Source organism: Panthera pardus, unplaced genomic scaffold, assembly GCF_024362965.1.
Source record: "Panthera pardus isolate Hobbes unplaced genomic scaffold, ASM2436296v1 HiC_scaffold_18, whole genome shotgun sequence".
In the NCBI taxonomy this organism is placed as follows: Eukaryota; Metazoa; Chordata; class Mammalia; order Carnivora; family Felidae; genus Panthera; species Panthera pardus.
In genome coordinates, this window is record NW_026526743.1 from 27,029,509 (window position 1) to 27,053,032 (window position 23,524).

Here is a 23,524-nt window from a genome sequence, read left to right on the forward strand (position 1 = left end):
CCCAGGTGCTGCCAGGATGCCTTTGCCTTGCTGCTTCCTCCTGCCCAGCCAGCCTGAGGCTCTTTCTGCTTTTCTTTCTGTCTTTGATGATCTAAACTTTGGGGACCTGGGACGAGCTGAGTATCTGACTTGAGCCCCTACTTTGCTCTCCGTTTCACTGTTCTTTTTTTTTAATTTAAAAAAAAATTTTAATGTTTGTTTATTTTTGAGAGAGACAGACAGTGTGAGTGGGGGAGAGGCAGAGTGAAAAGGAGACAGAATCCGGAGCAGCCTCCAGGCTCTGAGCAAGCTATCAACACAGAGCCTGACGCAGGGCTCGAACTCACAAACCAGGAGATCATAACCTGAAGTCAGATGCTTAACCAACTAAGCCACCCAGGCACCCCTTAATTTTTTTTAGTCTTTACTTATTTTTGAGAAAGAGAGAGAAAGAGACAGAGTGTGAGCAGGGGAGGAACAGAGGGAGAGGAAGACACTGAATCCAAAGCAGGTTCCAGGCTCTGAGCTGCCAGCACAGAGCCTGTTGTGGGGCTCGAACCCACAACCGCAAGTTCATGACCTGAGCCCAAGTCAATTGCTCAACTGACTGAGCCATCTAGGTGCCCCTTAGTTTCACTGTTCTTATATGAAGTCATTCTGTTACTGACTATGACAATAATTTTTCAAATAATAATTCAATGATGTTAACAACTAGCCCATATTGAAAATGTTCAGTAAGTCGGGCACCATGCTACATAGTCTGTGTGTTTTATCTCAGGCGACCCCCCCCCCCCCAAAACACTGGTGATATTGTAATCCCCACTTTCCAGATGAGGAAATGGACTCAGAGAAGAAACTTACCCCAGATCACATGTGAGATTCAAACCCAAGTCCTTTGGACTGTGTGGTAGCTCTTAGCCACTATACTTAGCTACTTGGGGTTAGAAATTTGGAGACAGTCTTGCAGTGGGGAGTGAAGTGAGAGGTCAGGGTGGATTGAGGAGAAGTCAGGTACATGTTACTTATTCTTAATTTGAGGATGCTTTGATGGGCGCCAGTGACAAAGGTCCCAGGGCAGTTTTGTTGACCTAGCAGGGTCCTGTCACTAATGCTTTGCTAACTACTGAGACCCCTGGATCAAGTCAGGGCCCAGCCAGCATCCAGCAAGTCAGCCAGGCATCTGGACCTGTGGTGCTTGGGAGAAGAGATGGGACAGACAGGCCTGGGTTTAGGAGTCTGAAGCATGTACCATCTCCACCCAGGAAGAGACCCTGAAATCCAGATGGGCTGCCTCCCTCCAAGTGTGCAAACTCCTCACCCAAATTCTACAGGAAGAGACCTTTCAAGACATTTGCTCCATTTCTTTAATTATAGACTCTGTGACCCAAGAAAAGGAAGGAACTTACCATTACTCTGCACGAGAGAGCTGAGGCCACCATTTATTGAGTGCTTCCTATATGCAAGACCTTTGCTCTGTGTTCTCCCTCCTTCTCTCATTTAACCCCTGCCATAGTGCTAACTGGTTTTCCTCAGAACCTGGCATCATGACATCCAGATTAGGATGGTTCACATTGTACCTTAGTGACTCCCTAACAACTGCTGCTTATGGGCATGGGGCTGCTCCACCCCCACCTCAGAGGAGACCCTGCTTAACCAACATTCCTTGTCCATCAGAGGCAGCTGGCCACCCTTCCTTCTGGTGTTTTCTCTACTCCAGCCACACTGGCTGGCTCCCAGGGCCTTGAACAGACCAAGATCTGTCTTTCCTCAGGGATTTCACACGTGTCCCCCTCTGGAAAGCTCTCCTCACCATGCACATCTCTCTCCTCCCGCCTTGCCTGTCCATCTCCTGCACATCCTCAGGTCTCAGCTTACATGTCTTGCTCAAATACATTTTTTCTAACCTCTCCTCCTCAAATGGGATCATTTTGTTTCTTCATAGCACATATCCCAATTTGAGAATTTAATTTTATTTGGGGGCCTATTTGCTGAACTCCTCCCCTCTGCTGAATGATGAAGTAATGGAGGTTAGTGGAATGGCTATTTTGTCCACTATAGAACACTTCTCACCAGCACAGTGTCGGGCACAAAGCAGAGCTCACCAGACATTTGTTGAATGATGGATGGTCAGAATGGGCTGAACATGAGTCACTTAAAAATCTCCATCTTTACCACTAGTTTTTGGAGTTCAGACTTTAAATACAAAGGTTATGGAAGAAAACTGCTGAACTTTCTAAAATATTGATCAAAGTAGCTAGAAATCAAAATCAGATTTGGGGGTCTAAATGGTACATTGACTTGTAGCTGTCAAAGGCTATCAGGGATGCAGAACTTGATGTGAGAGAATGTGAGTGACAGCTCAATGAGAAACAGGCAAACTGGGGCTGCCTCCAAGTTTGAGATCATCTTCGGGGGAAAAAAGTTGTGCTTCTAAGTTGTGTTAATTGGTAGAAAAACTCAATCTGCAAACAAGATTTGAAGGGCAGGGCACACTATTTTTTTTTGCTGGGTGAAGGGACAGTTGTGTAAGTTTGCAGGGATACAGCTACACTGGACCATCGGGAGCTGTTGGCAAGCTCCTGCACAATGGAAAGCTGTGTAGTGCAGCCATTAGCTCCGTTATGATCCTCATTTATGATTTTATTTACTTAATAATTCAGTCTTTCGTGTCATGAATTTTTGAGAGAGACATTCAATTAGGAATTATGACTGCAGTTTAGAGAAATATATCTCCTTATTGGTGAGGTGGGTGCCAACTTTCTTTTATGGGTGCACCTGGATGCATTCCAGAACATTTGGAAGAAACAAATTTTAACACTTCTCCCTTTCTCCCTCAAAGCTTGGGAGTTGTGCCAGTTAGAAAAACCTTCCTGTGTCCTCTCAATTCTAGGTGTAGTGTTACATTGGTAGCAGGCAGAAAGGGCAGGGGTGCTCTGGTGACATCTCCCAACTAGTTCACCTGGACAGATATTTCCTAAAATCCTACCACATCCAACTTCTTCCTTGGACCACATGCAGGTGTGAAGTTTTCTCCATTTAATGAGTCTTTCTCCCAAATGACACTCTCATTCTGATGTTTGCTTCTAATACTTCCCATCTCATCAGACTCAGAGTTCATCCTAAACTTTCCCACAGGAATACTCACAACCTCCTCCAAAACCCCCAATTTTCCATCTGGAATGTGTTACATTAGTGTTCCTTGGTTATAAGTAATGGGAATGTACTCTAACAAGCAGAAAAAGAATTTGTTAGTGACACATTGTCATTGAAAAGCTGAAGACATAGGTTGAGAAAGTGGAAAAGTAAGGCACTGAGGTGGCAAGAAAGCTGGACCATCTCTCCAGTCAAGGCAAATGAGCACCAACTTTTGTATCACTCAGCTTAACATGGAAGCTTGAGGGGAGAACATCTGATTGGCTAAGCCTAAGAAGCAGAAGCCAGGGCACTTTTATTGACAGTCCCATCAGACTGTGTACAATGGGAGAGGTGGTTTCCCTCAAACAGTATAGGATGTCATTGTCTAAATAAGAAGGAACACATCTAGGAAGGCAGGCAAAGTCAACACAAGTCTGGTAAAATTGGGAGGGATTTGGATACTAGGCCACCCAAAGAGTGGCTGGAGGAGTTGAAGCCCATTAGCCTAGAGACAAGAAGATTTGGTATTGGAATTCAGCTTTGAATTCTTGAAGAGTGCTTGAAAAAAATATTTTTCTCCTTCCTTATAATGCTGTCATGGAGGTAGGGTTATTATCCCCATTTTATTGATGAGGAGACTAATAATCACAAAAATTGAGTAGTTTGCACAAAGTCACATTATAAGAGGGCAAAGCTGGTTCAAACCCAAATTTTTTTGACTCTCAAACCCATGCTGAATGCTTCTTTTTGACTCATTGAGGACATGTTAAAAGGAGTGGGTAGAATAGATAGAAAAATCAGGCAAAACTTGGGTAAATATCAGGGAGAACTTCTCTTGTGTTGTTATTGTTTTAAACAGAGTTTTCTAGCAGTGTTCTTTAGAAACAGTGATCTTACTGGGATGGATAATTGCCATTTTTGTTTCTCAGTTCTATCCTTTCCTTCTTTTGGTAATCATGGGCCAGTTTTACTTTGCAGATGTCTTCAGGAATCTCCTTGCTGGGTGGGCATTTGAGTTTGTATCCCTCATGGGGGTTTAGAGTAGCTAATGTTTTTAAGCACTTATTTTCCAGGCACTACTTCTGAGTTTTTTCATCAGTCAACTCATATAATACTTGCACCATTTTTATGAGATAGAAACAATTTTTATTCCACTTTTACAGAGGAGGAACCTGAGACAGAACATGTCCAAAGTTACACATGCGGTACACAATAGAGCTGGAATCTGAAACAGGTAGTCTGCTTCTGAGTCTGCATTATCTCAGTTATGGTGGCACAGAACTTAAACTGACAGGTAAGCCAATCCACCCTTGTAGCCAACATTTTGGAAGAGCAGAGAGGTCACATGACAGCATAAAATGGCATGTAAGCAACTAGAAGATGGAGCGGATGCTTGAGGAGAGGAGGTATGAGAGAGAAGCACAGCTTTGGACACTGGCCACCCAGTGCCAGGCCCCATGTGGCCCAGCTGTCCTCTGTTTTCTGTCCTTGGCCAGTCATATCCTTCCCAGTTCCCCATTACCTGAGCTAGTTTGAATGAACCTGTTTCTCATCTCTGCTTTCCTTACTGACAACTCTTCCACAATGTACACTTCTGCCCAGGGGAGTCAACAGTGTCTTCTCTGTACCCAAGTCTAGAGCAAACCAACAAGAGGGTAGGAAACAAGGCACCCCAAGATTCCTGGAAACCCCACAAAGGAGAATCATAGAATGTTTTAAGCATCTTTGACTGTGAAACAGCTCTCAAAATATCCTCTTGGCAAAGGCATTTTTGTTTGGTGAAAATTTACAGGTACTTACCATGTTTTTGAAAAATCAAGACCTTGCTTCTACCCATACCCTTGGTAGAGAAAGCAAGGTCACTAACCCCCACCTGCCTCCAGAAAGAGCAAGTCCCAGACTACTTGCTGGGAGCCCAGCCAAGTGCCATCTGAGGTACTGTGGGATTGTCCATGCTGCTGTCCCATCCCAAGGCAGTTTGAGAATGTAGCCAATCGACTCCTCTCCCCAGCACACTCTGTTCAACAGAAGAAAAAGACTTTGTGTCTCTCTCATAACTTGATCCTCTGACCTGTGACTTAGGATCCTTCTGGACCTGGAAGGAAGGTGGTTTCCATGACACAGAAGGTCAGACAGAAAAGATTTCTCATAGTATGCTCCTTTGAAAGAAGGATCCAAGTTCAGTATCTCAATCTGGTGGAAGTTAAGAGGCTTGCCTGCTAGGAAGACTTACTTAGGTTTATGGTCAGTGCATTTTGGAAATGCCCATTAGTGTTGCAAACCAGTAAAGAATACAGGGGGTCGCTGGCACCTAATGGTTGCCTTTGTGCAAGAATAATCCTGTGAACTATTTGAGTGGACTAGAATGGGTTCTGTGTCTCTATGTTAAGCCCAAGAGTGCTAAAGCGATTTCTTTCCCCAGCATCTTCCCAAGGTAGATCTTTTTTTATGCCAGGGGCTCAGAAAGACTCCAGAGAAGCTGCTGTAGAATCACAGCTTCTGCCACAAGAAAAACAACTACCTGCCAGGCCCTGTGCCATGCTCTTACCTACGCCATCTCTCTAAATCCTCAGCCCAGCCCTAAGAGGTAGAACTGTTGTTACCCTGTCTCACAGATGTGGAAAATGAGGCTCAAAAAACTTGATTTATTGCCCCAGAAGTAGAGCTGGAACTTGAGGTGGTGAGTCTAACCCCAAAGAGATGGAACCTGCCCCCAATCTTCATTTTGGAGAATTTACTTTTCTTTCCTGGTTCACTGATTCCCTTCCTCTTGGCTCTTCCTTCTGCTTGTGCTCCTAACAATCCCAGACACTCCCTACTACATGTACCCTGAGCCACCTCCCACCTCTCTACCCCACAACCCCGTTGTCACTGGGTGGCCCAAGCAAGAAACTAGAGCAAAACAGTTCAGGCCCTTGAAGACCCTCAGTTTTGTCACATCCCTTCTCTCCTGCCTGAGCCACTGACTACAGTTCCCTCTCCTCATCTGCTTTGTAACACCCCTGGATAGAATTCTGGATTCTTGACTCATCCATCCATCCATCCACTCATTCTGTTGAACAAATTTTGAGCACCTTTAATGGATCAGGCACCGTTCCATGTCTTGGAAACACAAAAACACATAGACTAGAGTCCCTGCCTTCTTTAACACAATTTTGGGTGGCAGACCATGGACAAGACTACAAATAAATGAAAAAGATAAATAAGCAAGACTATGGCAAGTGTCTTCACGGACAGTCCCAGCAGGAGGACATGGAGGAGGTAAGGGCAACTTTAGACAGCAAGACTGGGCTACATCTTTCTGTGGGATGACTTGGTTTTAGGGGGCTGAATGGACTTCTGGTGCCACACTAATGGGGCCCAAGTATGGTATGAGTTTCCTGGGTGCTTCTGCCCTGCAGACACTTCTTTCTCCCCTAGGTCTGTCAGTCAGGAATCCTTAGGAAGGGAGTTAGCAGCCAGGCTTAGTAAAACCTAGTGGAATAGGCAAGGCTGCTAATTTAGCTCCATCTGTTCCTGTCCAGGATGGAGCGCTGGCTCATCCTACCCTTCCTGGGGGACCTTTCTCTCTGGTTCCAGAAATTGTCCTTGGCACCTGCCTACCAGGTCTCTTGTCAATGAAGCAAAAGATTAGCCTCCAACTTCATTGTGTCACTTGTCCAAGTGAGCCTCATACCTCTCCTTCCCCCGAGGTTCATCTATGTGTTTCTTTCTTTTTTTTTTTTTTTTTTTTTTTACTGTATATTTGTTTTTGAAAGAGAGTGAGAGAGAAAGAGCAGGGGAGGGGCAGAGAGAGGGGACAGAGGATCTACAGCAGGCTCTACACTGACAGCAGAGAGCCTAACACAGGCTCAAACACACAAACCATGAGATCATGACCTGAGTGGAAGTCAAGAGTTGGACGTTTAACTGAGCCACTCATCTTTTGTTTCCAGGCCTCATTTTGTAACTGTCTCTGCTGACCTTTTACTAGGATGTATTTGTGAGCACATTTTGTTTATCCCCTGGGGCCCTGGGATCCAAAGGGATTTGGGGGTGGCTCTGTCACAGAGGGAAGTTCTCTGGGGTTCTTGTTGATTTTACCTTTTTTGGAAGCCTGTGAAATAATAAGAAATGAATACAGGCATACTTTGGAGATATTGTGGGTTCAGTTCCAGACACCACAATAAAGTAAATATCACAATAAAGTAAGCCAAATGAATTTTTTGGTTTTCCAGCTCACATAAAAGTTACATTTACACTATATAGTAGCCTATTAAGTGTGAAATAGCATTATGTCTAAAATAACAATATATATTCTTGAATTCAAGAATACTTTATATAAAGCACTTATATAACTCAACACCAAAAAATCAATCTGATTAAAAAATGGGCAAAGGATATGAATAGACATTTTTCCAAAGAAGGCATGCAGATGGCCAACAGACACATGAGAAGATGCTCAACATCACTAATCACCAGGGAAATGATCATAAAAACTACAATGACATATCACCTTACACCTGTCAGAATGGCTAAACTGAAAGAGACAAGAAATAAAAAGTGTTGACAAGAATGTAGAGAAAAAGGAACACTTGTGCTCTATTGGTGAGAATGTAAATTGGTGAAATCACTGGGGAGAACAGTATGGAGGTTCGTCAATAATAAAAATTAGAAATACTATATGATCCAAAAAATTCACTACTGGGTATTTACCCAAAGAAAATGAAAACACTTTCAGCAAGTTGTAATTATTTTTCTGGTAGATTTTGCCTCGGTGTTGATGGCTGCTGACTGATCAGGGTGGTGGCTACTGAAGGTTGAGGTGACTGTGATAACTTCTTAAAAGAAGACAAGAATGAAGTTTGCCACATTGTTTAACTCTTCCTTTCACAAATGATTTCTCTGTAACCTGTGATGCTGATTGGTAGCATTTTACCCACAGTAGAACTTCTTTCAGAGTTGGAGTCAATTCTCTCAAACTCTGGTGTTGCTTTATCAACTAAGTTTATGTAATATTCTGAATCCTCTGTTGTCATTTCAACAATCAATATTCACAGGATCTTTGCCAGGAGTAGATGCTATCTCAAGAAACCACTTTCTTGCTCATTTAAGAAGCAACTCCTCATCCATTAAAGATTGATCATGAAATTTCAGTGATTCAGTCCCACCTCTGAACTCCACTTCTTTTTTTCTTTAATGTTTATTTATTCTTGAGAAAGAGAGAGAGAAAGAGAGACAGAGTGTGAGTGGGGGAGCATCAGAGAGAGAGAGAGAGAGAGAGAGAGAGGGAGACACAGAATCCACAGCAGGCTCCAGGCTCTGAGCTGTCAGCACAGAGCCTGACGCGGGGCTCAAACTCATGAACTGCATGAGATCATGGCCTGAGCCGAAGTCAGACACTTAACCGACTGAGCCACCCAGGTGACCCTGAGCTCCACTTCTGATTCTAGTTCTCTCACTGTTTCCACCACATCTGCAGATACTTCCTCCCCTGAAGTCTTGAACCCCTCAAAGTTATCTGTGAGGGTTGGAATCAACTGCTTCCAAACACCTGTTAATGTTGATATTTTGACCTCTTCCCATGAATCATGAATGCTCTTGATGGCATTTAGAATGGTGAATCTTTTCCAGAAGGTTTTCAACATACTTTGCCCAGACCCATCAGAGGAATCACTAACTATGGCATCTATAGCCTTAAGAAATGTATTTTTTTTAACATTTATTTATTATTGAGAGACAGAGAGACACAGAGTATGAGCAAGGGAGGGACAGAGAGAGTAGGAGAGACATAGAATCTGAAGCAGGCACCAGGCTCTGAGCTGTCAGCAGAGAACCCGATGCGGGGCTCGAACTCACAAACCGTGAGATCATGACCTGAGCTGAAGTTGGACGCTTGACTGAGCCACCCAGGTGCCCCTGTATTCCTTAAATAATAAGGCTTGGAAGTTGAAATTACTCTTTGATCCATGGGCTGCAGAATGGATGTTGTGTTAGCAGACATGAAAACAACATTAATTTCATTGTCCATCTACACCAAAGCTCTTGGATGACCAGATGCATGGTCAAAGAGCAGTTATATTTGAAAAGGAATCCTTTTTCCTGAGCATCAGTTCTCAACAGAGGGCTTAAAATATTCAGTAAACCATGTTGTAAACAGATGTGCTGTCATCCAGGCTTTGTTGCTGCATTTATACAGCACAGGCAGAGTAGATTCAGCATAATTCTTAAGGGCCCTAGGATTTTTGAAATGATAAATGAGCACTGACTTCAACTTATAGTCACCAGCTGCATTAGCTTCTAACAAGAGAGTCAGCCTGTCCTTGAAGCTTTAAAGCCAGGCATTAACTTATCCTCTCTAGCTATGAAAGTTCTAGATGGCATCTTCTTCCAATAGAAGGCTGTTTTGTCTACATTGAAAACCTGTTGTTTACTGTACTCACCTTCATTAATTATCTTAGATCTTCTGGACAACTTGCTGCAGCTTCTATATTAGCACTTGCTGCTTCACCTTGTCCTTTGATATTATGGAGACGGCCTCTTTCCTTAAACCATATGAACCAGCCTCTGCTAGCTTCTAACATTTCTTTTGCAGCTTCCTCACCTCTCTCAGCCTTCACAGAATTGAAGAGAGTCAGGGTTTTGCTCTGGATTAGGCTTTGGCTTCAGGGAATGTTGTAACTTGTTTGATCTTCTATCCAGACCAAGAAAACTTACCTCATATCAGCAATACAGCTGTTTCTCTTTCTGATCATTCATGCGTCCACTGGGGTAGCACTTTTCATTTCCTCCAAGAACTTTTCCTTTGCATTCATTTACAATTTGGCTAACTGGACAAGAGGCCCAGGTTTCAGCCTGTCTTGGCTTTAGACACACCTCCCTCACTAAGCTTAATCATTTTTAATTTTAGACTTAAAGTGAGAGACATGTGACTTTTCCTTTCATTTGAACACTTAGATGCCATTGTAGGGTTATTAAATTGGCCTAATTTCAATGATATTGTGTTTGGGAACAGGAAGCCCCAGGAACAGGGAGAGATACAGGAATGGTCAGCTGGTAGATCAGTCAGAACACACACAAAATTCATTGCTTAAATTCATGGTCTTACACGGATGCCCCAAAACAATTACAATAGTAATATCAAAGATCACTGACCACAGATCACCATAGCAAACATAATAACAATAAAAACGTTTGGAATATTGTGATAATTACCAAAATGTGACACAGAGACATTAGGTGAGCAAATGCTGTTGGAAAAATGGTGCTGATAGACTTGCACAATGCCACAAAGCTTCCATTAGTAAAAATGCAGTATTTCCAAAGAGCGATAAAGTGAGGCCAATAAAATGAGATATGCATATATATTGGCCTCTGTCCCCAGCTTCTGACACAGGACTCCTAAACCCTTGCAAAGAGAGATGTTAGGAAAATCTTTTGTTCTTACATTTAGTCTTTGGCTCCAGTTCCTGACACAGAGCTCCTAAATCCCTTGGAACTTCCTGAGCGATAAGAGAGTCATTTGTTCTAATAGGTGACTCTTGGTGAACTCCTGGATGTAAGGGGTCAGAAGTAAGCCATGATTAGAAGCTTGAAATGTTCAATCTTCCCCCACACACCCCATTCCCAATTCTCCAGTGAGGACAGAGGAAAGGAGGGATGAAAACAGAGTTAATGATCAGGCATGCCTACATGTTGAAGCCTCCATAAAAATCCCAACAGTATGGGGTTCAGAGAGCTCATGTGTTGGTGGACCATTTTCCTGCCTGGAGGGTGATGTACCTCAACTATACAGAAATGAAAGCTCCCATGTTCAGGACCCTCCTAGACTTTGCCCTATGTATCTCTTCATCTGGCTGTTCAGCTATGTCCTTTATCATATCCTTTATTATATTATAAACTGGCAAATGTAAGTGTTTCCTTGAGTTCTGTGAGTTGTTCTAGTAAATAATTGAATCCAAGGTGAGGGGTTTGGTTTATGGGACTTCGAATTAGTAGCCAAATTGGACAGAGGTTGTGGGTAATCTAGGGACATGCCACTGGTCATTTGCATCTGAAGTCAGGGGCATCCTTGTGGGACTGAATCCTTAGCCCGTAGGGTCTGCTCTGCACGAACTTCAGTTAATGTCTGAATTGAATTGAATTGAATTGTAGGATACTCAGCTGGTGACAATTGCTTAGTGGGGGACCCCCCCCCCACCCCTCACCGCCAACTGGTGACCAGAAGTGTCAGAAATGTAGTGTTCTGTATGAGTAGTAAAGGCGAGACACAGGGGAGAAATGAATTCTCCTTTACAGAAACTTCCCAACCTTCCACAAAATGTTCTTCACTCTGTGGGTCCAAGTTAATGGATGCTGCAGTCTCCCATCCCTCCAACCCCACTCCGGTTAGGACAATCAGACTGATGTTGCCCAGTAAGATTGTACTCAGGGGTTTGAATGTGTGAAACCATGAGCTAAAAACATCGATTTATCTGCAAAAGCCCAAACTGTATCCAACCAAGTCAGATTTTTTTTCTCTTTATAGATTTATGTACTGTGCCAAGGTAATTTTATTCTTTCTAACATCAGGAAAAGACCCTAATACCCATTGAGCCAGTTTGAACTTAAAATGAACTTAAAATTGTCTGAAGCTTTTGGATCAGATTCTCAAAATACTCTCTGAAATGAATCCAAACAACCACTGCCGCTGGGCTGCCCAGACTGGTTTACTAGCGTCACTGCTGATCCTGTGCCCTTTGCCTGCTGCCTGTGCGTTTTGCAAGTGTTGCTTTGCAAGGCTTTCCAAGGAACAGTGAGGGGCTGGATCGTCACAGCACCAATCCTAAGCTGGTCCGCACTGGAGAATATCATAGGTCGAGACCCTTGGGCACCCTATGCCACCTTCTTCATGCTACAGTTGGGGCCAGGAGGTCCAGAGAAGTCAGGGCCATCCTGTCTTCTGTACCTCAGACTGGTGCATTTGTTGGGTCCTCTTCCATCCCAGTAGTTCTCAACCTCAGCTACACATCAGAATCATACAGAAGCAAAGAACCCTTCTGACCAGAGAGGATATTTGTTGTCCCAGCCCAACCCAGAAGAGACTACACCTCCCACTGAACCCGGCCAAGCCAAGAGCTGGGTGGGAGGTGGGCTCAACAGGTCTGTTAAGCCCAGAACTGCATATGGTGAACCTGGGCTCCCTCCAGTTCCTCCCATCCCAAATACCAATTCCATTTCCCCAACTATAACATGAAGGTCTTGGTCTAACTTATTGTAGCAGCTGCACAGTTCTTTGATTACTAGAAAAGCCAGTAATTTTACTGGAAAGGCCAGTAAAGTCATGTGAGTTCAGGTTCCTCAACTGTCTTATTCCTTTGGCATCTCCAGTGCCTACACAGTATCTGGCACATAGTGGCACACAATAAATATTTGTGGAAGAGTAAATGAGTGAGTGAATGAATGAATGAATGAGTATACAATACATACATAAGAACAACAATTTACCAGACATAAGAACACCTGGACTAGATTCTCCTCCCTGCTTTGTAGTTCTTATATAGATATGAATTTGTGTATTTAGGAAGGAGCTGGTATAATACTGCTTAAAGTCAGATTCTGATTCGACTATATTCTAACCATTTGATCTTGTAGGTTATTTCGCTTGCCTGAGTTTCAGTTTCTGTATGTGTAAAATGGGAAAATAGTCCCTATATCACAGTGTGTGAAAAACCCTTGGCACAGTGCCTGACACATGGCAGACACTCACATGTTAGCTATTGTCAGTATTAATAGGAAGCTTTGTTTCCATGTATGCCTATCTATACCGGTATCTATTTTTATACTCATTTAACAGCCATGAAGTTCAGGGTTAAATAATTATTGTGTTTATCCTACAAATACTACTGACTGTCTTTGGCCCCCTTTATAGCTCTGACTCTTTGCCCAGCTTATTTTCAACTCTTAAAGAGTTACAGTCCATGTGTTAAGTGTTACATTTACACTTTCTTCTTGGTTACCAGAGTTACAGCTTATCAACACAGTTTAAATTCTCCACGCCTGTTTTCTATCACTTGTCTCCCAGAACCATCCACTTGGCAAAGCTCTTGGTTCCTTCTCAGTATTTTTTTTTCCCAGTCACCTGATATTATGCCTGTCTCTTCTACTGTTTTTTTTTTTTTTTTCTCCTCAGCTTCTCCTCCTTCTTTGGCAGGGATAGCAAATGGTTTTCATTGCTTGTGCCAGCTCAGATAGCCTGGAGAGCTACATTGAGGCTTCTAAGGCCATGTCTGGGGTTGGTGGGGCAGAGCATCATGATTGATTGGCAATGCCTGCCACTGACGTGGGAGAGGAAGGTAGGGCTATGTGTGGTAGCCATTTGCCATTCTTATTTGGGCAAAGGAAACACTGTGACATCTTTTTGCAGCTTTACTATAAATCTTCAAACAAAATCAAACGTAGGCTAAAAAACAAAGTTAAATCATCTAATACAGTATACCACAATTTGGCCAGGTGGTAAAAAATGATTTCTTCTCATTCTCTCTTAGCCAGAGGGAACATCTATATCCTCCTGTCTTTGGGGAAATGGGAGGCCTTGGTAAAGAATGTTCTTTCTTCTCTCTAGAAAGCACAGGCTACAATAGACAGATTGCTTCAGAAGGAATATTAAATTTGCTGAGTAAACTCTGAGATCTGTTTGGTTAAAAGGAGAGCTAGGCTTTCTAAGAGATTGTAAGCAAGGGCTATGTGGTAGGGAAGGTATCACTGGCCTAGGACCAATCCTGAGTGGCGTGCTTTCTTACCTCCTCAAAGGCCTGAATAAAGTCACCTAGCTTTGTCTCCATACTTCAAGAAGAGGAGGTATCCAGGGAGGGGCTAACTTGTGAGCAGAGGGCTTAGAAGCATCCATGACTGGTACTGGGTCCTTCTGATGAGACATGGCTAAAGCCCCCACCTGGCTCTGTATACCCTGCCCCACTGTGGACCCATGACCAAGTCTTAAGATTCCCTCCTTGGCACCTTTTGGGATGAGCACTGGGTGTTGTTTGGAAACCAATTTGACAATAAACTTCATATATTGAAAAAATAAAAAAATAAAGATTCCCTCCTTGCTCAGAAACCTCTCCTCTGTGAGAAGACATAAAGCCAGCATGGCCACTGACCCCATCTGTCTGACCATTCTTTTGGCTACTACCCTGGGCTCTCCTGTCAACAGTGACTACCTTGTTTGTGACCGCAGCAGCAGCATCCTTTATAGCCTGCAAGGCCTTGGGCAAACTTCCCAACTGCTCTGTATCTCGGTGTCCTCATCTATAAGATGGCAATTACACTAAGAGCATCTACTTTGTAGGGCTGTTTTAAAGATTAGAGGGGTTAACACATGTGAAGCTGTTAGAACAGTATTTGGCACATGATAAATGCTTCCAATGCTAACTATTATTATCATTAGAAGTGCTTTTCCTTTTGTCCTATGTGACCCTAACCACACTATGAGGTCAACTGGGCCGCCAGGGTTAGAATCCTCTTCATAGGAGGCAACAGAAGTTCTGGAGGGGGAGGGTCTTTGTCCTAGAGCACCCTGCAGGTCCAGGTGCTGAGCCAGAGCCCAGTTCTTTTGAGTCCATTTCTGGAACTCTGGGTGAGGCCACCTGTGATTTTTAGGACTGACCCCAGACCACACTGGTGACTGATTCTGTTTTCCTTTGAATTTTTCACATAAAAAGGATTCTATAAACAATCTGAGATTTTGATTATGTCAAAGTCAGATTGGACTATGTCACTCCATTTATAAACGTAGACATGTTGAGTATACACCTTGGTGTGACTATTAATTCACATCCTTAAGAAAGAGAATGGGTGAAGACATTTCTTCTTTTATGCCTGTCACAGAACTGCTGCTGTTATTGGCTCTGAGACCATTCTAATTCCTTTGTACAATTGCCCAGTTTTCTTGTGGTGGAACCCCATCTATTATGGGGCAAGGGGCAGGGCTTTTAATCCTCACTCTTCTTGTTTCCAAGGAGAGGGGCTTCCACCACAGTAACTCTCTTGACCTCCCCCTTATTCTTCATCCCTCCCCTGGGAGAGGGAGAGACTTACCTGTTTGGTACATTGAGGGAAGGGCACCCCCACTTCTCTCTCAGGGAATACATAGCTCTTTCTCTTCTAAGCCATGATTCTATAAGCTTAGGTGTCCATGATTCTTAGGACACCAAGGGGGAACACTTGCAGTTATCCAGTTCTGCCTGTGATAGGCTGGCCCTTTCTGGGATTTTAGTATTTAGAAGCCTGTTGTTGAACACTGAAGCAACATTCCATGTGTCTAGTTTTACCAGTAATAATTGTGATGTTTTGAGCTCTGTCTGCCTGACCCTGAATCCATCTCTCAAGTGTTCTGAATTCAGGCAGAAAAAAGAAGGAGTGTTGTTTATTAGGTCCCCTCCACTCCCCAAAACCTCTCAAACTCTCAGTCCTACTTCCTAAGCCTGAACTGCCATGTGCTGCTGGCAGTCAGTGAGCATATTCCCTATCCCTTTGGTCACACTGACTGGTTCAGGATGGGCACATGATCCAAGCTGACCCAATAAGATTCGTGGATAGTTGTGATTTCCACTCGAGTTACTTAGAGGAGCGTATAAACCAAGACTCATTGAGTGAGTTTTTTTCCCATCACAGAAGAGCCTGCCTGAATAGAATTGAAACCAAAGTAAGCAGAGTTGGAAGATGGAAGGGGACAGAGACCAAATGACAGTGACCATAAATCTCCTCTCCTGCTTGAGCCAACATGAGCTGATCTTTGTCACTTGCAACCAGACAACCTTGGTTATGCAATACTTCCCTCTCTAACAGTTTTGCAGAAAAGCCCCTGAACTTGCTGATGGGACCCCCATCACACCCTGCTCCTGATATTGTCTATATTTACCATACACATCAAGTTCCACAGATACTTCTATGGCCCTAGATGTCCTACAGGGACAAGTTTGAACCCTATCTGTTAAGTGGATTCAGTGTACTTTCATGTAATAATCGCAAAACTTAATGCAAATGTGGCCCCTTCAGCATATTTTACACGATTCTGGAGCCACTTATCATTTCTATTATTCTCTCAAAACACATCAGAAAGGTGCCTCGCCACTCCCCTTGACCCATCACTAAACCTCACTGTGGGCCAGAGAAGAGAGGGCGGTGTCAGTCTGGCCCCGACTGTCATCATCTTCTGGGTTTTCTTTTTTTCTTTTTAAAGAAAACAGTCATGTCAGATACATGGCAAATATAAACCCAAGGATATGATGGAGGGAAGTCTTCACATTTGTATGGCCATGGTGTGGTTTCTGAAGGGGCCTCCTGAGATGGGTATTAACCTGGTCTTGCAGATGAGAAACCGAGGCTCAGAGCTGTTTCATAACTTGTGCAGCACTCAGGACTGCCCAGCTCCAAAGCCCAGGCTCTTGGCCATAGTGCCGCCTTCTGGGCACAGATTCTTGGTGCCCAGTGGGCAGAGAATACTTCCATCCTCCCAAGCTCTGGGGTCCATTTCTCCATAGGTCATGCCAGCAAGGAGTGAGTTCTCCGTCTTCTGAACCTTGAGCATTACCTGCCTTTATTGCTTCTTTGGTCTTCGCCTATACGGATTTGTAGCGAAGCACTTTTCTTCACCTTACCACCCAAAAGGTTGTGATAATATTCCTAAGAAGGCTCAAATTGGTGGGAGTGAAATCAGAACAGACTCAGTGCCAGTACTAAGCAGGACTCATGCAGTTCACAAAGGTGAAAAGGGCTTTTACGACTGGTGATACATATGCATATGGTACCTGCTGGGTCTGAAGCCTCTCACCATCTCATACTCTATTTGGGACTGTGAAATGACAACAATTTTTTGGTGCGGGGAGCCTTTGGCACTATACACCAAACTTGAACGTACATACATGGCATATTTGCTAAGGCTGCCATAATAAAGCACCAACAACTGGGTGGTTTAAACAACAGAAATTTATTGTCTTACCTGTCTGGAGGTTGAAAGTGCAAGATCAGGGTGTTGGCAGAGTTTGCTCCTTCGGAAGGTTGTGAGAGGGAATCTGCTCCGAGCCTCTCTCCTAGCCTCTTGTGGCGTGCAGGCAATCTTTGGCTTTGTGTGGCTTGCAGAGATACCAGCCCAATCTCTGACATCATCTTCACATGGCATAAGCCCTGTGGGCTTGTCTCTATGTCCCAATTTCCCCTTTATAAGGAATATCAGCCCCATTGGATTAGGCCCCACCCTAATGACTTCATCTTAACTCCTTACACTCTCAATGACCCCATTTCCAAATAAATTCACATTTTGAGGTACTGAGGGTTAGGACTACAACATGAGAAACTGGGGTGTGGGACATATTTCAATCTGTAGCACCTAGAAATTTCACTTCTAGGAAGCCACCCTGCCAATCTACTTGCATGTGTTCACAAACAGGTATTTTATAAGATGGTTTGGTAAAAGCAATATTGGAATGTGCTGCATTAAAGAAGAAGGAGGTAGATCTATATATGCTACTGTGAACTGATTTCCAAGGTATATTATTAAATAAAGAAGCATCTTATAAAATGCAGTGTGCTCATAAAACAGAACATAACTCTGATTTTTGTAGATGTCCATAGAGATGATCAGAAGGATGCACGATCCAAACTGTTAACAGCGGTAGGCTCTGGGGAGAAGAGAGGGAGTAAGGGTGGACAAAGGGCCATCTGGGGTTTCCTGGCACACTTCTGATCATTTGAAGCTTTTATAATGAGAATGCACTCATATAGTACTTGAGTAATACATATAAAATTTGTTTCCTTTCCACACCCAGTGGTGAGACTGCACCCAAAGAATGTATTTCTTAAATGACATGGTCCCCAGAGGGTCTCCATGGCTCCATGGAGAAAGCAGTTCTCAGAGCCTGAGCAAGGGTTGAGTCATTCTCTGCCTACTGGGCACTGACAGTCTGTGCCTGGAGGGCTGGGCAGCAGTATGGCCAAGAGCCTGGGCTTTGGAGTTGGGCAGTCGTGAGTGCTGCACAAGTTATGACGCAGCTCTAAGTCTTGGTTTCCCATCTGCAAGACCAGGTTAACACCCATCTCAAGGGGTCCCTTCTGACGCCACATCCTGGCCAGTTGCTTATGTTAGTATTAGCTCACATTTCACTTATGGGCCAGAAAATATGCCTAAAATTTACCTGAAGCCCAGACCTCTGGCATTCCAAGCAGACATTTGTGAACTCTTCAAGAAAAAGCAAGGCTCTTGAGTTTTGGGCCCTAAGAAATGTGTAGAATTTAGTAGGTGAGGAGAAGGGACTATAGGACTCTGACAGCGGCAGAAACACTCCTCCCACCTCCCCACATAGTCCTCTGCCTTCTCTATATTTAAAATTATTTTGCTCAAAGTATTCACTTATTTTCTCATTTTTTCTTTTTTACTATTTATGTATGTATATACAGTTGACCCTTGAACAACTGGCCTTGAACTGCATGAGTCCACTTATATACAGACTTTTTTTTTTTTATAAATACAGGACAGTACTGTAAATGTATTTTACCTTCCTTATGATTATTTAAATAACATTTTCTTTTCTCTATCTTACTTTTTTATAAGAATATGATGTATAAAACATGTAACATCCAAAATATGTGTTAATTGACTGTTTATGTGATCAGTAAGGCTTTTGGTGAACAATAGGTTCTTAGTAGTTAAGTTTTGGGGATTCAAAATTATACACAGATTTTGACTGTGCAGGAGGTCAGAGCTCTTAACTCTTACATTGTTCAGGGGTTAACTGTACATGTATGTAATTTTTATATTAATAGGAAAGGTATGTGCATATACATTAATCTCTGTGTGTGTGTGTGTATTGTGAAAAGTGGGGAGGGGTTAGAAAGAGAGAGGTGGGGGGAAAGAGGATTTCTAATTTCTATTCATCTCAGATTTGTTAAGGAATGAAGAAATGGGATCAAAACTAATTAACTAGAGATTCTGATTCCACGAGATGTGTCACAAATATCCCTCATAAATGACCAGCTTTCAAAAAGATGGAGTCCAATAAAATTCCCTTAAAATGAACATTATTCAAATAGCCCTCTAATCTCTCTTTCAGGATTCAGAAAGACCTTCAAGGCCTCAGTGTCTCAAGGTCACTGTTAAAACATCTGTGAGCAGTGAAAACAGGTTGTTTATTTGAGTGTTCTGAGTGTTTGGATCTGGATAAAAAGGAGCTGACGTTTCTATCTTATTCATTCAGCGATCTGGTGGGTTACAGCTCTGTCTGCTCCCTGTGTAATTAATTGTAGGGCTTAGCTAATGCCTCCTAAATTAATGCAATTATCAGTGTCTCCGAATAACCACCTTCATGCACTGCTATCAAAACACACTGTTGATGGATCTGCAGCCAAAGCAGGGACGCTCTGAGACTGGAGTTGGGATTGATTTTAATTAACTTGTTTCTCATATTACAAAGGTGAGAAAAATACCGATTCTCAGTAGCTCCAGATTAAAAGAATGGAAGAGGGGGTGTGCAGATGGGCAGAGAGACTCGTGAAGATAATAGCTACAAGGTATTTTTGTTCCAAAGCCTCTGTGTCTATGCGCTGTGTTTTATTACCACAGTTGGCTGGGGCTCAGCCCAGAACCCGTTAGCCTACTCTCTGCTTCTCATCCCGGGACTTGAGTCTAAAGAGCCCCTGACTTAATTTGCTTTGGACTGAAATGTGGTGCAATCTTGGGAGCAGCACAACCTTTCCTCTCTTTGCCCCTTCCACCCTGATATTTCATTAAATATTTCATTAAATGTAGAGCTCCAGAACAAAAATCAGGTGAAAGAAAAAGCTTTTTTATGTTTGAATTTGTTTTACACTATAGCTTCACTTTTAAAGGCTCATGTTTCCAGGAACACAGCCCAGTCTCTTGGTGTGGATGGAGCTGCTTCTCCTCTGGGTAGACACTTCGAAAGGGGTATCCATTCTTGGGGCTGGGTCATGAAGCACCATCATTGTGGCATGCTGTATTTCAATGTGGTTTGCTGGATGTTGGGCTGCAAGATGGTCACTGGAAAAGGGAAAGGTCAAATAAGTTTGGAAAATACTGTATGTCCTAGAATACCTCCCTCCTTACACTACCCTAATGTCCTACATACCATAACATATCAAAGGCTCTGAGAAATCCTGCACCAAGCAAGCATGTTTAAACTTGTCCAACCCCAGGGCTACCCATGATAATTGGCCACAGACCTCTTCACTTGGACTTCATTCCTATTAGCATTGGGCAGAAGTAGTGTTAGGTAGAACTCAGATGAGGCACATTTCCTGCTGGGGGATGCACCTGAGATCAGGGCCTTACCTGAAGACCTCATCTCTGTCACTACTTACTGTGTAACCTTGGCAAGTTCCTTCCTCTCTCTGGGCCTCAGGCTTCTCTTGTGCATGAAGAGGTTCCGCTCTTGGATTCTATGCCTCTCATGGGACTGCAGACAAGTCAACTCAGTTAAAAACCAGAGGACATAAAGGGACAGGGAAATAGGGGAAGAGAATGATTGAAGGAAAGAAGACATAGAAAAGAAAGGGACCTGGCTTCATACAAAAAACATGCTGAAGAAGACTGTTTTCTTTGCAACCGGTTAGGGTTAGCAGTAAAGAATCTAAGATCCCCTCTTCTAACAGCCTCTGGTGCTATAGGGAAGGGGGCAGATTGACCATCCTCCATGTCTGCAATGCCAACATAGCTTCTAGAAAGCTCCTCCACTACCAGGAGCTGCTAGTTTTTTAGCAACATTCCTGCTGCCACCTACCATCCCCACCTCCAGCACCTGTCAGTGGCTGTCATCTGGTCAGGACACAGTGAGGAGGAAACACAATGTAGCCCAGTGGGAGGGACCCCTGGCCCCATTTTTGTAGCTTGAGGCTGCTCCTCTTCCAGGAGAATGCCACTGTCACTGCAGTGGAAAAGTCCTACCCCGGAGGTCAGCCAACTTGGCTTCAGGCAACTCGGTAAGAAGAACATTACCTTGCAACAGCTGAAAACAGAGGATTAATAATTTTCAATGTGACTCTTGTTATAACCTTCTTCATATGCCCCAACAGGGGGATTTCTTGGTGCGAACAAAGGGAAGGATGGAGAGGCCGACTGAGGTTTGCATTCTTGGTGGAGTCTCTTTCTGAGTTATTTCCCACTCTGCTCAGATCTGTTTCTCTGAGAGATGGGCCTGGCTAATAGTATTAATCACCATTTTCATAAAATATTAAATTTTAAATAAAAATTATTTTAACGTGGGTGAAAATCGCTTTAAAAAGACTAACCAAATGGAGCCTTTATTGTGGCCCAGACGCTGAGCAGGCCATCTGTGTGTGATCTTAACCTCCTCTCTCTGCAGCCCCATGTGGTTGGCACTGTTATCATCCCATTGTATAGACGAGGACCCTGAAGCCAGAGTGGGCAGCTTCTTCTCATCATCTGCTTGCTTAGATCAGAAGCTCCAGCCTTGGCTATCCCTCTCACCTAATCTGCAGGTTTAAATGACCACTTGATTAAAAGGAGAGATTTCGACTGACTGGTCCTTTTGGTCTTTTACGGTTCTGACATCTCAGATGACTGACTGTCTTTGCATGTTCAGACTTTTTTTGTTCACTGGCCAGTGGCTGCTGCTCCAGCACCATGGCTCTTCTGGGTCTTGATGTCACTGATTGGTGCCCACCGGGTGGGAGTCTCTGCAACAGTGACTGACAGGTAGAGCACACCGGCCTCTAGTTACACAGCCCCAGGCAGTCCCACCTCACCTTCTTCTGAAGGTTATTTCCAGTGAGCTGACCTGTCCTATACCACATGACCCAGATACCCTGGCTGTAGCTGGTTGGATCAGCCAGGGGGGAGCCAGTCCCCAGGCAGGCCAGCAAACCAGAAAAAAGTTTGGTGTGCAAGTTCTGCAAGTCAGAGTTTCCTATACTTATGACCATTGGATAAATCTATCATAGCTTCCCTTTTGAGGACTTTGAACTTAAGCTGTAACAACTGAGAAGTTGGTAGAAGGTGGAGTGTGAGCCACAGAGAGAAAAGAGTGAAAGACATGAAGGGACAGAAGGCATAGGAAGAACAAGAGGTGATGGCGGTGGGAATGGTGGGGGCAGAGATGAGATCACATATCTCATGATATGTGATGGGAGACACTTGGGGCTAGGGAGTAAAGGGTAGCCCTGGTGAGGCAGTAACATAAGGTCCAGCTGCTGGAGTTGTCCCCAAACCCCCTGTATCCATCCTGGATCTCGGAGTGGAGCTGGCCAGCTTTCTCTATTCTGCCCTGTATCCTAATATTAATCCTATGTAATCTTGGTGAGGGGCTGGAACAGGATTCTGGCCCTGGGAGCCAAAAAGCCAAGTGAATGCACCTCTTGACTCTTGCACTCTGCTAATGACTTTAGCTCATTAGGTGAACTGGCTGCTTTTCCCTGTCCAACTGAATCATTTCTCCAGTTCCTTTCCTGTCTGGTCCATCATCAGAGGAGACTTGATGTGATGCTCAGAGTCTGACTCCCTCCCCCATCACCTGCCCCTCCTGGTTCTTGCTCCCTGTCTCCTTCCCTCTTTCTCTGTCTTAGTCTTTCTCTCAAATGAGACTTCAGAGCTCCTTGGAGTGGGACAATGAAGCAGCCATGCTCTTTAAAAATGCTGTCTGACAAAGGTGTGGGAGGATTTTACTTGATAAAGAGAGAGCTGGAGAGAGAATTTCCTGGAGAAACCTGTCAAGTAGTTTCTTATATGAACCTGCACGTCCTGCTGGCTGGGCTGTCAGTCTCTGGTGGAAGCAGAAGGAAAATCTCTTGCTGTGGTTATTACACTGAAGGCATTTATGTCCCATCGGTGTTGCCCCCCTGAGTATCCCAGGCCCCTCTTAGGAATGTCCCGGCCCAGTGGATCTGAGGTGGGCCTGAGGCTTTGAGTCTGGAGACACAAATGTCCTGGAGAAAGCTCTCACTGGCTGCCTCCACCCTACTGACTCATTGCTTATGAGCAATTCTCGGGGAGGGACTTACTGGTGTCATTTCTCCTGGTCTCAAAAACCAGGCAGATTCTCCCACACATCAGGCACATAGTAAACCATAATTTCTAGAGAGATATCTTGGAAACTGTCTATGACCCTGCCACTTTCAACATTCTTGACCTTTGATCTTATATTATTTAGGATTATCTGGTTACCAATGACAGAAATCACTCTGGCTAATCTAAATTTAAAAAAGAAATTCATGGGGCATCTGGGTGGCTCAGGCGGTTAAACACTGGTCTCTTGGTTTCGGCTCAAGTTAGGATCTCATGGTTTTGTGAGTTCAAGCCCTTCTTTGGGCTTTGCACTGACAATGTGGAGCCTGCTTGGGATTCTCTTTCTCTCCCTCTCTCTCTGTTCCTCCTCCATTTGCACTGCCTCTCTCTCAAAAAATAAATAAACTTAAAAAAAAA

At 43.8% G+C, this 23,524-nt stretch overlaps 1 long non-coding RNA gene across 1 annotated transcript in view; it reads left to right on the forward strand.

Moving 5' to 3' along the window:
• LOC109270967 (uncharacterized) overlaps window positions 1–19,293 on the forward strand; it is a 33,665-nt gene extending 14,372 nt beyond the window's left edge. The window contains exons 2-3 of the long non-coding RNA XR_002081769.2: window positions 4,278–4,408; window positions 19,182–19,293. This is a non-coding gene — a long non-coding RNA (uncharacterized LOC109270967). The remainder of the gene's footprint in view (window positions 1–4,277; window positions 4,409–19,181) is intronic.
• Window positions 19,294–23,524: the final 4,231 nt, after the last annotated feature.